Consider the following 11,752-nt stretch of genomic DNA (forward strand, 5'->3'; position numbering starts at 1 on the left):
CATGGCCCTGTCATTTGTGCAATTGTGTAATTGCAAGCCTCCCATATACCTAAAGAGAAGTTAAACCAGATATAGAGGAGAATTAAAAGGCTTTACCATAAATCACATGTTTGGTTCTCTTTTCTTTCTATGTATAAAACATACTAAACATCTTCCCCAAGGAGGCAGTTTACAACACCTTCCATTCATGAGACAGCTCAAAATCTAGTACCTCTGGGTTATTAAAACAGTTGCATCCACATCAGCTTCACTTGTGTCTTTTCTTGATCCAGGAACTTATATACTAACAGGACAAATTATACTAACAGGACAATTTATCTTCTCACCACAAATGCAACATAGAGAGGTGGATTGTGTTCTGCAGAACTACTAGATCTCCAATCTGGGAAAATAAACAAATGGAAACTTGCATCGGTCCCTGGTCTATATCAATCCTTAAATCCCTCTGAGCCAAAATTGTCATGGTTTTCACCTCAGGACTGGACAACGTTCCTTAATTAGACTGTTCCTGCTCCCTGAAAATGGCCCTGAATGCCATTCTTCCTGGGTCCCTCTGAGAGATTCTTCTCTGCCTTTAGCCACTTTGGCTTCTGTGAAATAAGCATTGGGCAATGTCAATCTTTTGAGAGCAAAGCATATGTCTCAGACGTTCTGCCTGTAAGTAGTTAGAAGTCCAAGAATTATTTTGTGCCTTACAGTATCTATTAATTTTTTAGGAATTTTACATATTTGATCTCAGTTATCTATATATGAAAATAGCTAAAAGAAGAAAGTTCTTTGAGATAATTCTCAAATTTGCTATATTGCTTTACTTCTTGCTGCCTCTACAATAGACCCAAATATAGGTACCCTGAGCTTAAATGTCTTTGATTTGGGGATTTTACCACTAGCCTCAATCTGAGTCACCTTATGCAGTTAAAAATACTAGACCCTACACAATAGTAAGGTTATGCTTGTACTGAGGCATCTTAATCCATTCAGGTTTTAACCATGGGTAATAAAATACTAATTTTTTTTTCATATTGCTAAATTTTAATAAATATTTATAGCTCAAATCTTGTTTTTTTTTTTTTCTTCTTTTTTTCTGGAATAATGAGACAGTAAGGTAAAAAATAATTTCCTCTTATGAACCTACAGGACTTCAATTATCTTGTCTGTCTATTCTTAATTCTTCTTCTTAATTCTGATAAGCTGGGGTTTCTATTGTTTTTTTTTTGTTTTGTTTTGTTTTTCCTGAGCTCTTCTTTTTCTGGCAGTACCTTATCAAATACAACAAACAACAACAAATGTGTTCTATTAATAGTGTTTTCACACTTCTTGTCCCAGAGTTAAAATTTCACGAGATACGTGGTATTTTAGTGTATTGCCAGGGATAATTTTACTTTTTTCTGCTACTGTATAACATTTATCATTATTTTCCAGATTCCAATATTCATATCTTCTGTGCAAACTGAAGAACCATGCCCATGGACAACCTTCTTCAGGTACGAATATCTATTTCAATCAGGAAAGAGTTATTCTGTGATGATAATCAGCCTCAAAATCTCAGTGGCATATAGCAGCAAAGTTTTATTTCTTGGCCAATACTTATTAATGGTGCAGGGGTTGGATACTACTGTAAAAGTCCATCTTCTTGTCACCATGGCCAGCGATATCCCACATGGTATGACACTAACTAGCTTGGACCCCAGAACAAATTTAAAATGTAGAAAAGAAATAAATTCTTGTTGCTTCAAGGTATGGAGGTTTGGGAAATGTTTGTTAACATGTCATCAACTAGACTATTCTTACTTATTTTATACAGAGTAAATTTTGAAGTACCTAATTTTTCCTATAGCTGGAAAGGGAAAACATTTTGGTGACCTTTCATATCGCTTTTCTGCCTCTCTTAATATTGGCAATATCATTTTAGTTTTCTATAAATGTTAAGACTTTGATACTACTACATTTTAAATCACCCCAGCTCCAATTAAAATAAATATTATCTATAATTGTTATTTCTCATAGGCAATAAGCTATATAACCACTTCCATCTTCAAGCACAGATAGAAACACATTCATAGGCAGAATTCCTAACCATACATTCTACACTGACAGTGCTAGTTATAGTATCACTATAAATTTCTATTTTAACTCTATTTTCTTGGATTAGTCTTTTATGGTTATGTAACTATAAAAATGTTTAAAGTAGGTCAGAGAGAATCATTACAATGCCTGTGTAGGCATAAGCTCAGTCTTACAGAGAGAAGAGCTGGGTCTTACCCCTTTGCTGGCTTGCTGGCCACTCTACTTTAGTCCAACAGTCTCCATGGATCACTCATGGAATAAAGAACCAGCTACTAGTGAAAAGCAATAGAATTATTAAAACCTTTATTAGATTTAACCTCAGGATCTTACCAGAAATTGAAAAAAATACTATAGAAATAAATAGCAAATAAATATTAGTTTTGAACTTCATTTTATTAAATTAACACTTTCTTCATTCTTAAAATAATCTTGTGTGATAAGGGTAAAAATATGTCCCAATTTAAATGTGTGTAAACAGAATCTGTAGAGTTTGAGTTTCCTGGTATCAAAATTTATAAAATATAAAGTAGGCACTGTGTCTCTTCTCCTCTGACTGCATGTCTTATCCCACATTCTTTTTCACTCCTATCATACCCAGTCTTTAAAAGAACCATTATTATTTATTGGTCATTTCAAATAGAAATATCCTGATCGTTGACCCCAATTTGGACAAACTTTAGTTGTAGAAATAGCTGCTATTCTTGCTTTCATTGGCTTTAATATGACTGCATTACTTCCTCCACCAGGGAATGTGATGTTAAAATGTATTTTTTATTAATACTGGCATTGACACCTTGTCTAAACATTGTGGGTAGTAGGATCTTCTCCTTGGATTAATGGTACTTGATATACTAGAATAGATTCTACAAAATTTAACAGATAAACGTGCTTAAAAGAAAACAGTATTGTCCTCCACTTATGTTACACATACCCAATAAATAAAATGAAAGCAATAGAGAAGAGTAGTTGTATATTTTCATAAAATACACCTAAGTCAGAATTTATCAGAGAAACAGAAGCAATATGGGCTTATCTATATTATACATTAGTGAAATACAAAGATATATATAAAGTGATTTATTATATATAAATTATTATATATTAAATATAAAGAGATTTATTATAAGGAATTGGCTCATGTGTTTGTGGGGACTAGGAAGTCTGAAATCTGTAAAGCAGACCGGCTAGGATCTCTAACAGGAGCTGAAGTTGCAATCCTGAGCAAAATTTTTCTAGGAAACTTGTTTTTGCCATTATGGCCTTCAACTGATTGGATGAGGCTCATCCACATTTTTTAGGGTAATTTCCTTTACTTATTGAACTGCTTGTCAATGTTAGAAACATCTACAAAATACCTTCACAGATATACCTAGACTAGTGTTTGATTAAATAATTAGAAAAATTATTAATTATTACTTTATTAACTTAATTATTAGAATAATTAAATAATTAGAATCTAGGGCCTATCTATGTTGATACATAAAATCAACCATCACACCAACTATTGTGAATTGCCTTCTATGTCACTTTACCTGCTCTAACAACATTTAATGGCTTATTTAGAGTTAGAAATTAGCAATTTGAATAATGGTATGAGAGGTAAGGAGCACCACACAGCCATTGTACACTGCTGTCCTGGAGTGGGCAGCAGGGATGGACAAATTCATGCTGGTCCAGAAGGTGATGTTGGACTGGACCAATGGGAGACTCTTCCAAGACAAGTTTGATTGTCTTTTCTACATCAACTGAAGAGAGATGAACTAGAGCACATCACAGCAAAGCATGCAAGACCTTACCTCCAGTTGCCGGTCAGAGTCCAGCGTACCCTACCGGGGGCTTGTCTGAGTTCCTGAGTGCCTCCTTTTCATCATAAATGGCTTTGAGGAGCTCAAGTCCTCTTTCTACAACCGCCAGGGACCCTGGTGCCTCTGCTGGGAGGAAAAACAGCTCACAGAGCTTCTCATTAACAGTCTGATTCAGAATAAGCTGCTGCCTTGGTTGTCTTTGCTCATCATTGCCAGGCCATGGCTTTGGAGAAGCTCCATCACTTGCTCCAGCATCCCAAGAATGTGGAGATCCTGGGCTTCTCTGACACAGAAAGGAAGAAGTACTTCTACACATATTTCCACAATGTTAAGCAGGCTGGTAAACCCTTCAATTTCGTGAAAAACAACAAGTCCCTTTTCACTCTATGATTTGTCTCCACCATATGTTGGGTCATTTGTACCTGGTTCAAGAAGCAATTAGAAAGTGGCAGGGGGGATTCTGAGACAGACATCCAGGACACCACAGCAGTTTACATGCTCTACCTCTGAGTCTGCCAGGGACCTCAAATTTCCAGCCCTTGCTCTTTGGTGGCATATGGTCTTGGGAATCAGAAAATCCCATTTGAGGAGCAGGACTTCCAGAAGCATGGCTTGATGGGATGGATATCTCTTCCTCCCTCAAGGTGATCATCTTCCATAAGGATATCAACTGTGCAGTGTTCTACAGCTTCATCCACTTGAGTTTCCAGGAGCTCTTTGAGGCCATGTACTATATCCTGGATGTTGGGGAGAGTGAGTCCAGCCCAGAGCAGAATGTGAGGATGCTGTTGGCTGAGTAGGGTTTTCAGAAAAGAGCTTCTTGGCACTCCCCATGTGAATGAGGAAACAAGAAGCTACCTTGAGAAAAGTCTTTGCTAGAAGGTCTCCCCTGGCATCAAGGTCGAACTATTGGAGTGAGTCCAAAGCAAAGCTCAGAGTGAGAGCTCTACCTGCAGCAGGGTTTCTAGTAGCTCTTTAGCTGCTTTTATGAGATCCAGGAAGATGAATTTATCCAACAGGCCCTGAGCCACTTCCGAGTGGTCGTGGTCAGCAATATCACCACCAAGGTTTCCTCCTTTTTGTGTGAGGAACTGCAGGAGCATCCCAGTGCTGCACTGGTACAGGGCTGCCTACAGTGTGGATGGAGAAGAGGGGTGAGATGGACTTCTGGGTCCAGATGCTGTTGGCATAGTCAGCCAAGAGGAATGTTTTGCCAGACATCTACAATGAACAGCTTGCTGATGCTCTAAGCTCTAATCCAAATCTGATAGAGCTGGTTTTGTATTGCAATGCACTGAGAAGCTGCGGGGTGAAGCTTCTCTGTCAAAGACTCAGACACCCCAAATGCAAACTTCAGAATTGAGGCTGAAGAGGTGCTGAGTTTCTAGCCCTGCCTATCAGGACCTCACAGCAGCTCTGATATCCAATAAGAATTTAATAAGGATGGACCTAAGGAGCAATGACTTGGGGTTGCCAGGCATGGAACTGCTCTGTGAGGGGCTCCAGCATCCCAAATGCATCCTGCAGATGATTCAGTTGAGGAAGTGTCCTCTGGAGGTTGTGGCTTGCCAAGACACTGCCTCCTTGCTCAGCACCAAATCCACTGGAGGATTTGGGTCTGAGGCTTTTCTGTTAAGCTTGAGCCACCCAGTCATTGGCTGAGGATCTTGCAGTTGAAGATTTGCCAAGTCACTGCTGCTGCCTGTGAAGACCTGACTTCCACCCTCAGTGTGAATCAGAGCCTGGCAGAGTAGGATCTAAACTTGAATGACCTGGGGAACCCAAGTGCTGCTGCTATATGAGGGTTTCAGGCATCCAAGTAAACTCCAGACCCTCTGGTTAGGCATTTGCTGGCTCAGTTCTGCAGCCTTTGAGTGTCTCTCTGCTATGCCCTCGGCCAACCACCACCTCTGGGAGTTGGATCTGAGTTTGAATGACCTGGGGAACTGGGGCACATGTTTGCTGTGTGAGAGCCTGTGACACCCCACCTGTGGACTCCAGAAACTATGGCTGGATAGCTGTGGGCTCATAAGCAGAGACTTGAGGTTTCTCTTCTAGCCTGCGGGTTAACCAGACAATGACAGAGTTTATCTGACCAACAACATGCTGGGAAACGCAGGTGTCAGGCTGCTATGATAGAGCCTGAGTCATCCCAGCTGCAAACTTCAAGTCCTCTGGTTATTTGGAACAAGTCTTAAGAAAATGACCCACGGAAGACTGGCAGCACTTCACCTAATAAAACCTTACTTAGACGTCAGCTGCCGAATGGTTCTATCTACTGCTTCTTCTCTTGAAGTAAGGAGGGAGGAAGATCATCCCAGGACCTGCTAATCAACATAATGATAAGGCCTTTTATTTCCTCAAGAGACAAATTCATGCAGAATAAATCCTTTCTGCTTGGGGTTTATGTAATCATCATGTGACTGAGCTTGGAGTTTTAGTCTGAAGAATCTTGGTGCCATGGAGAGAATTTAGAGAAAGGTCCCAGATGATTCTAGAGCAGAAGCTCACAGCTGAGAGTGAATTTGCTCCACCAGGGGACACTTGGCAATGACAGGAGACATTGGGGTGGGGGAAGCTACTGGTATCTAGTGGGTAGAGGCCAGGAATCCTGCAAATATCCTAAAATGCACAAGGCAACTCCTACAGCAAAGTATTTGGCATACATGTCAATTGTGTCAAAGTCGAAAAACCCTATTCTCAAAGATTAATGGTGCAATAAAGATAGCAGAGAGTCTGGAACACTGGTGAATCTCAGAATGCTTGTTATGCCAACAGCCCCAATAACAAAACTTGCAATCTTGTTTTTCACTATGATTCTGACCCCTGTCTGGAGCCAACTGGACCATGGTTGGACACCTGCCATTGTTAGCCAACTATGGGCCAGCCAATAACTTATACCATGCTTTGGATGAAAACATGAATGGAATCAACCTGGATTTTACTTTCGGGGATTTGAGCTAGGAAACTTCAGACAAACTAATGATTGTTGGGAAACTTCACAAGAATTCCATGAGCATGCCATGCTGAATCCATAGTGAAGATGTCTAGAAAGACCAAAATTTACTGGGAAGTGGAAGAAATTTGTAGAGATAAAAAATTTAGTGACCTTGTAACTTATGAAATGTTGAAAAGGAAGTAACTCAGATTCTGAAGACATCATTCCTGTGGATATCAATAAATGTTCCATGATTACTCACATCAATTAAATAAAGTATGTTGATATTGAAACATGTAAATTAGCTATTTGAGTAAGACATTTATTAGGTTCTTAAAACTTTATTTTTTTTTTAGAAGAAACTGAACAGAATCTTCAAACTGCATACATCAAGAAATTTAATTAGCTACGAAGGTGAAAAGCGAGTTTTGTATTTATCATTTGTGTGACAGAAGTCACTGTTTTTTGTTTTTGTTTCTTTTTTTCACAGGGGAAGTAGATTTTCTTGTTACTGACAGTACAAGAGATTTTCCATATTTCATTTATATTTTTCCCCTATCTTCATCTGATACATTTTAAAGTTATTTAATGTGCATTTATAACTTTTGTCCTTTCAAAGGTTTTAATAAAAGTGTGGTGACATATTCTGAGTGTTCAATTCCCTTATAATACACTGAATAATGATTGGTTCTAAGAAGCAATTTGGTTCAAAAAATGACCAACTATTCAACACTTATAACACCTTTAAATTAGAAAATTTGCTAATTGGATTTGTGCTTTTCTAAATCTAAGTAAAATGTGTGAATCATTTCTTGCAAAATCACTTTATTATAATTATTTTGTCTTAGAAAAATGATGTAGGCAATGTACCTTGTGCACATTCTGAAAATTACATACTATCATATGAAGTACAAATAAAGCTGTATATTTTATGTACACTTACAATTTTGTAGATGATAGTAATGATTTGAAAATATTAACTTGACTTCAATTTTGGCAAATTCTAATTTTGGCAAACACTAAGTCTGGCAAATTATGCTAGTATTTCATCAAAACATTTCCTCCTTCATCCATAGTTATAGGATTATAGCCAAGCACAAGATAGAGAACATTCCTTAGCCTCTCTTGCACTGAGATGTGACATTGTGACTAAGTTCTCTCTTATAGAATGGGAACAGAAATGATGTATTTTTAACAGAGTGTATTTGACTCCTCCGCCCTCTCTTTTCCCCTCTCCTGAAAGAATGCAAACTATAGCAAAGCTTATGAATAAAGGAGACAAAGATGGGAGGATCTGAGTCTGTTGAGAAGAGCTACTTGCTGCCCTTGATCACCTTTCCTGTATTGTTAAATGAATGATAAATAAAATTAAGGATGTTTGTGCCATACTTTTGTTATTTTTTAGAGTATTTTAATGTAACCTAACTGATTTCCTATATTAATTTCCTGAGGCTGCTGTAACAAATTACCACAAATGGGGTTGTTTAACATGTCAGAAATATATTCTCTCACAATTCTGCAGACTAGAAGTCCAAAATCAGGTTTTAGCATACTACTTTCCCTCTGGAGGCTCTAGAGGAGATTTCTTCTTTGCCTTTTCCAGTTTCTGGTCTTGTGATGCATCACTCCAATTCTGCCTCCATCTTTAACGTGACCTTTTCTTTTTCCCTATCTCACTTTCGTGTGCTTCTTTATAAGGATTCTTATCACTGAATTTAGGAGAATAATCTCACCTCAAGATCTTAATCTAATTACATCTGCAAAGTATGCTTTTTTCTAAATAATATTATTCAGATGTTCTTGGGGTTAGGATGTAGACATTCAATCTACCACAGTACCTTTAAGAAATGTTATGGGATTTTGTATTTTTTCCACTCTGTAGTTGTACTATCTATAATGTATTGTATAGATCATATAAACATTCAATAAAGAATGCTTAAGTCTTTAAGTGGAGCCTTTCACAATTTTGTGTATCAGTTACAAATGGGAGTTCACAGTTTCTAACTTAACTGACATTAAAGTAAGATTTATCTGTAATGAATGAAATTAGAAAAATAGCAAATAAAAAGAGTAAATAATTGAATTATAAGTCTGTTTTTTACTTTCTTTTCTTTCTAGGAATGAGAGATTTACATAAAAAGAGATTAAAATGCTAACAATTCCACTGCAGAAGTGGATCACTATAACATGATGTTAGAATGGAACTCTTTGTATCTCAGTTTCAGCTGAAGCATAAACACAATAAGAACCAAGAATTCTCGAGACAGAAAATGAAAAATTTTTTAAAGGAGGGGAATCGCTAAAGAGGATTTAATTTGAAAAGAAGTCTTTGTGGCTTTCTCCAGGATAAGAACAGGAGATAGGAATGAAAGAATGCAATTTCTAATTCAATTATAATGAATAGGCTTCAACAGAGCAATTCAGAGCATGTGCTATGCGCTCTTGAAATTGAAGGCCAAGAAGGACTATTTCCTGACCCATGCTTGGGAAAGATCAAATTACCTGTAAGGTAGCAGGGTAAATGCCGCATCTGCCAAATAACTGTTCTTCCTTCTGGGAGTGATTAATAAGTGCATGAATCCCAGTGAGTTCTTGCAGTAGTGTCAGCCTGACCTCATTTTAGAACGGAGTCTGCCCAAGAGGGAAGTCTGACATAGTAAAGAATCCCAGCAGTAAGAGAGTTACTGAGGAATGAGCTGCAGAGGAAGCAGAGACAAGGCCCACACAATCAGAAGGGTCTGGAGGGGTCAGACTCTGAAGAACCCACAAAAACATCCACAGGGCAAAGTCATTCTTAAACATCTGCCACATCTAGAGTTCACCAAACTTCTTACAGCATTTCAAGTAGATTAAGAATTGCCTGTGTGTCAATCTAACTTCTCCTCCTCCTGCTCTGAGAAAGGGGATGGGAGCTGTGAATGAGAAAGAAAAGCAAATGTCCATGGCCCTTCCCAGGAAGGAGGTGGCAACCCTACAATAAGAAACAACTGGGAAATGAGGGTGGGGTGGGGGATTTACTGCAAATGAATACAGTTTTCTGTTAAAACACGTATTTATAACACAAGAATTTGTTCATGCACATTTGATAATCAGGTGAATAAAACCTCAAAAATGGAAATCATGTTAGCTGTTAATTTTCTCTAAGCTACCAAGCAACACTAGATGTAGGGAAGTGAATACTTCCTAGTCCTTCTCTTGCCCTTTCACTGACTTTTCTGTAACCATCCACTCCAACAGTGAGAAAATCTAGCTTCCACCTCCCACCATAAATTTACTTAGTTGTTTAAATCCAGTATGATGTATAGTCATTTCAGAATTGTTAATTCATACCCCCATGGAAAAAACCTTTCTCAACCAGATTGCAGTACTGGTGTGGAGTTCCCTTTGCTTTCGTTTTTTTTATTTTCCATTCAATTCCAAAGTTAATTAAGTTGGCTCCTTTTTATCTCACCTTATTTGGTGAGATGGTTTCACACATTTGTAAGGCAGTTAGGTTTTTCTTTTTGGTCACATTCTTTATTCCATTCTGGAATCCTCTGACTTCCTTAATTAAAAAAAAAAAAAAATACATGCATTAAAGTCCATTCTTTGTGCTTTAAAGTTCTGTAGATGGGTTAGGGTCATGTATATCCAGTTACAATATCATACAAAATATTTTAAAATAAAATTCCTTTTCACTGTCTTATAAATAGAATTCCTCTTTGCTTTACCTATTCAATATATTCCTTCCAACTCCTGGCAACCACTGATGTGTTTACTATCTCAGCAGTTTTTAATTTTTCCATAATGTCATATAAATGGAATCATACAGTATTCAGCCTTTCAGACTGATTTCTTTCACTTAGCAGTGAACATTTAAGATTAACCCATATCCTTGTTTGGGCTTATTAAGTTAACCCTTTTTTAATTGCTGAGTAATACTGCACTATACATATGTCCTCCTGTTTGGTTTTTGTTGTTGTTTTTTGTTTGTTTTTTTAATTTATTCACCTATTGAAGGGCATCTTGGTTTATTCCAACTAGTGATAATTATTATTAAAATTGCTATAAACTTTCAGATTTTTGTGTGGACATACATTTTCAAATCAGTTGGATAAATATCTACAAGCATGATTGCTGGATCACAGGTTAAGACAAAATTTAGCCTTCTAAGAAACTGCCAAACTGTCTTCCAAACTGGGCGAACAACTTTGCATTCCCAGTGAATGAGAGTTTCTGTTACTTCACATTCTTGTCAGAAACTAATATTGTCAGATTAAGGAAGTTATCAATTCTAGTTGGTCTATACTAGTATCTCATTGTTTTAATTTGGAATTTAATGACAAATGATATTGAGCATCTTTTCATATGCTTCTTTGTCATCTGTATATCTTTGACATCTTAGTGAGATTTTTTTTTTCAGCTGATTTGCCTATTTTTAACTAGAATTTTAAATTTCTTATTGTGGAATTTTAAGAATTGTTTTTGTATTTTGAATAGGTGCCTGTATTAGAGTTTTTCAGAGAAATAGACCTGTAGAATATCTGAGATAATGATAGATAGATAGATAATAGATGGATGGATAAGTAGATAGATAGATATAAAGGAGATTTACTATCAGGAATTGGTCTCATGCAATTATGGAGACTGAGGACTCCTACAATATGCCAAGTTCAAGCTCGATACCCAGGAAAACCGGGAGGTTGTAATTCAATACGAATTTGAAGGCCTGAGAACCAGGGGAGCCACTGGTATGAAACCCACTCCAAGGGACAGAGAAGAAATGAGATGTCCCATCTCAAACACCGAGGCAGAAAAAAAGGGATGAATTTCTCCTTCCACGTTTTGATCTATTCAAGCCCTCATCTGATTGGATGATGCCTCACTGGGGAGGTCAATATACTGAGTCCACCAATTCAAATGACAATCTCATCTGAAAACACCCTCACAGACATTCCCAGAT

The 11,752-nt window shown here is 37.4% G+C and overlaps 2 pseudogenes across 2 annotated transcripts; both read left to right on the forward strand.

The window, feature by feature from the left end:
• The first annotated feature begins 303 nt into the window (after positions 1-303).
• LOC309615919 (NACHT, LRR and PYD domains-containing protein 12 pseudogene) lies at positions 304-4,501 on the forward strand (annotated as a pseudogene). The gene has a single exon. The product of its transcript is annotated as an NACHT, LRR and PYD domains-containing protein 12 pseudogene (transcript).
• Positions 4,277-5,626, forward strand: LOC309615805 (NACHT, LRR and PYD domains-containing protein 12 pseudogene; annotated as a pseudogene). The gene is made up of 2 exons: positions 4,277-4,290; positions 4,409-5,626. The product of its transcript is annotated as an NACHT, LRR and PYD domains-containing protein 12 pseudogene (transcript).
• The last annotated feature ends 6,126 nt before the right edge of the window (positions 5,627-11,752 follow it).

This window comes from Balaenoptera borealis, assembly GCF_965194805.1.
Source record: "Balaenoptera borealis genome assembly, chromosome: 18".
Taxonomy (NCBI): Eukaryota; Metazoa; Chordata; class Mammalia; order Artiodactyla; family Balaenopteridae; genus Balaenoptera; species Balaenoptera borealis.